Raw genomic sequence first — 4,365 nt, forward strand, 5'->3', positions numbered from 1 at the left:
GAGGGATATTTGGGAGTTCGTATCGAACTCGACTTACCGGACATTTGTTGAGCTTCAGAAAAATGTCCGGAAGAGGGAGTTTGAGTTGGAGACTCAGGCCAGGGAGGAGGCCGAGTCTCAGGGGATGAATAGGCGGACGGCACAGTCTCAGCCGACAACCAAGTAGGCAAAGTCCGCTGATTCGAGATCTGGAGGCCAGAAGGGCCGCACTTGCGAAAAGTGCGGCAAGGGACACGACGGGGTTTGTCGATCGGGTGCTTGCTACAAATGTGGCAAGGAGGGGCATATAGCCACGGATTGCCCTAAGAGATTCATGGTTTGCCTTCATTGCAACCAGACGGGCCATCAGAAGGCCGAGTGTCCGCAGCTGCGGGGGACAGCACAGGGAGGACAGCATGGATCTGCCCCTGCCGCCGTGCGAGCTACTGAGGTTCAACCGGTGAAGGTCGAGGCACCAAATGTAACGCCCGTGTTTCTGGGCTTGCCATTTTTTAGCAATGTAATAGTCTAGGTTAACCCTTGTAACCCCAATTTGAAATAATAAAATGTATTATTTGTGAATTATGTGAATTATGTGATTTATGTGTGTTTTCTTAATTATTATAATTTAATGAATTAAGAATAAAATGAGCGTCAAAAATTAAAGTATTAGATATGCCCAATATCTTTGCATAAAGTTGTAGTGGCCGAAACGAGGTTTCCGAATATATATAGAACGCCCAAATCTGACTTCGTATGAGGAAGTTATGATTTTCTAAAGTTTCGACTTGGCAGTATGCTGCCCAAATACTCGATTTGAGATCGAGCGGTTTTTAGCCGAAACAATCTAAACGAGAATCGAAGATCTCGTTGTTAGTAGCGAAACGATGAAAAGTTAGGCGAGAACGGACGTCAGATGAAGAAGTTATGAATTTATAACGAAGTTTTTCTATCCCGGCCTTCTAAAAATAAATAATAAAAATAAAGTCAAAATTAGCCGACGGAGTCTAAATGAAAGTTATAGAGTATGGTTTGACCTACGCATGGATGAACGTCGAAAACGGAGTTTGTATGAAGAAGATATGAATTTCCGAAGTTTATTAAATAATTTGTATTTAAATTTAATTAGAAATCCCGGCATTATCCGAAGACGAGTCATCAGACTCATCCGAAGTACACCCCGCGTACACCGAGGCATGACGACATTCGCACTCGAGTACTTCCGATACGTAAGCCATGACGATCCGAGGCGTACTCCCCGCGTACCCTCGTACGCCCCGCGTACGTGCGAGGGTTCAGCCCCTATAAAAGGCTTGCGAAGGCAGCCGATTTTCTTTTACAAATTCCATCCTTTTCTCTCTAGTTTTCCTCGTTTTGCGTGCTGTTTATACCCCAAATCCCCGGTATTATTCCCGAGCCCCGAAGCGAGATCCGAAGCCCCGAAGATCCCGAAGAGCGTTATTCCCGAGCCGAAGCTCTGCCTACAAGAAGCCCGGTTTTTGTGAAGATCTTCCAGATCTACGGAGAGACACTACTTCTGCAAGCCGTAATGCTGCCCGATCGTCTTCCGATCAAGTGAGTGTATAGTCCCTTTCAATACGCGATATTATACAAGTAATCGTTAAACGTATTTAAGAATACGGGATGTGAGTGTGTAGTCATTTTCATTCCAACGCAATATTATGAAGTATTCTATATAAAATACGTGCTATGTGTATATATTTTGTCGTTATATGTGTGAATGTATATTCACTCTTTTCTATCTCATAGATCTGATATATTCTCTATGAAATATGTGTTATGTGTGTATGCCTCTTCTGTTATGCGGAATATGTATTGATTAAAGCATGTTATACAGGTTTTTAAACAATGTATAAAAATGTATATTTTTATCTACTAATATGTTGGGTAGAACATGGGTAGATAATTGGTGTGAAATAAACAGATGAGAGGCCTCGGTGTTATTGGTGTTATTCTAGTCATTCAGCAGAGTATGGATGACGACCACGGACTATTCTAGACTGTCCTGTGGAACACTAGCAGGCTCATTACCTGTAGGTGTTGTGAACGACGTGTTCACCGGTGTACTCTATCCCCCACATGGTTGCCTTTAGGGCACTTATTGTTGAGGAAGCCCTTCTGCAGTAATGTCCGTCCCGATGAAAATCCTGAATTAGGTTCCATATAATAGATGTTATTTTAGGGACGTAAAGTGAGGATAACGGGAATGGGTAATCAGGTTTATTGTGGATTGTTGAAATTAAATATAATTATTGTGGGTTGAAAACCTATATGCTCACCAGGTTCCCAAGTCTGACCCACTCAAGAGCTTAAGATGGGCGAATCATCAAGTTGTTTTGTTTACAAGTCTGTATATGTATATATTTGTTGAATGACTTGTAATGTTATCGTTTATGCTTTATGATCTGTATCGGAACATGACATCCCGACTTTTGATTATGAAATGAAATCATATTTCTATATGAAATGTTTTGATAAATATCTATTTTATCATGTTTTGTTTTTGGGAACAAATTCCGCATCTCTTTTAAAATTAAAAGGATTTACTCTGAAAATGTTTAAAAAGCATAAATGAAATCGGTCTTTTCTGGCCGAGATTTTGGGGATGTCACAGTTGGTATCAGAGCATTAGTTTAAGCGAACTAGGAATTTGTAGGATTTCTAGACTTAAACTTAAGATGCTAAGTGGAGATTGTGAGATGTGTGTTTGATAAATTTTAGACACGAGCACTAGTTTATTTTAGGAAAGTTGCCTAAAATGCTTTTATGTGCTAAATGTTATATGTTGCCATATATGATATTATTTGTTCGGATCTACGGTTTGTTGCCAACCGGATCTGAAGGTTTATGTGTTTAGGATTCTAAGCGTATGTATACGATATTAGAACTAGCATGTAGTCGTTTGGAGTAATAAGGATGATTTGAATATCTTATCGTGAAAGTGGATCTAATTTCACCTTATTCGGTGTATAGATCAAAAATGGTGAGAACAAGAAGCGGAGTTGGAAATGCTGATGAAAATAGGAATCAACCACCTGTAAATCAACAAGTACCTGTTGTAGCTGCTGCACCTGAGCCGATAACAATGGCTGGTGTACAAATGATGATTCAAACGATGTTGGATCGTCAGATTGTAGAAACAAGACGCCTGCTTAGGCAGAATCGTGAAGAACCGTCAATTCAAGCGGAAGAGCCCAAGGAGAATGGAGGGCAGTCTGAAGGAGAAAACTTTAGTGGGATCATTGGTCAAGACGAACAACCAGTGGTTAGACGCAATAACCAGTATGAAGGAAATGATGGTCGTGGGTGCAAGTATAAGGATTTCATGGCATCCAAACCACCATGTCTATCCGAAAGCCCGACGCCGGTACAAGTTATGGACTGGGTCTCCGAAATGGAGACTATGTTTGAAAGTTGCGAATGCAGCAATAGGCAGAAGACCGCTCTTGCGATCCCTCTGCTAAAATCTGGCATGTTGAGTTAGTGGAAGCTGTTAGCTGACTCTATGCCCAAGGGAGAAGCAAGCAAAATGTCTTGGGAAGACTTTGTGGAACAACTAAAACTGCAATACTGCTCCGAGCAGGACCTTCTGGAAATCAGTAATGAGTTTCAGAATTTGAAGAAAGGGAAATTGAGCGTTACTGAATACGCTGCAAGTTTCACAGAAAAGATGAAGTTTATCCCATATTTGGTGCCTACATAACTCTCTAAGGTCAACAAGTTTGCCCTTGGACTACCAGCGGACTATGGTCCAATGGTTAAACAAGCAACCACATTGAAAGCCGCCATCTGGGCTGCTAGAAATGTTGAGACCCAGATCAAGGAAAAAGGTCTGGAAAGGTCAGAGGTTGGTGAGAAGATGAAAATCGATGGATTTTCAGGGTCCAGCAAGAAAAGTAAATTCTCAAAGTCTAGTTCGAAGGGAAGTGGAGGAAGGGTAGAGGCGAAATGGTGCGATAAGTGCAGGAAGAAGCATCATGGGAAGTGTGGCGGGGAAACCACATGCTTCAAATGTGGAAAGCTAGGGCATTATGCCAACGACTGCACCTTCACCAAGAATGTTTGTTATGGTTGTGGTGAGGAGGGGCACATCTCAAGGGATTGTCCGAAAAAGAAGGAAGCAGCAAGACCCAACATTCCACCAAAGCCAAAGGTGAGAGCATTCCAGATGACACTGGAAGCTGCTAAAGATGAAGCTGATGTCGCTTCAGGTACCTTTCTCGTTAACAAATTGCCTGCCCAAATTTTATTTGATTCTGGAGCCAACTACTCCTTTATATCGCATGAATTTGGTAGAAAACTAGCTTTGCCTGTTGATAGACTAGATAATGCCTTATTAGTCGAAGTTGCTAGTGGCAAGTTTGT

The sequence above is a fragment of the Lactuca serriola genome, chromosome 1 (assembly GCF_051521515.1).
Source record: "Lactuca serriola cultivar US96UC23 chromosome 1, Lser_US96UC23_V15, whole genome shotgun sequence".
Lineage (NCBI taxonomy): Eukaryota > Viridiplantae > Streptophyta > Magnoliopsida > Asterales > Asteraceae > Lactuca > Lactuca serriola.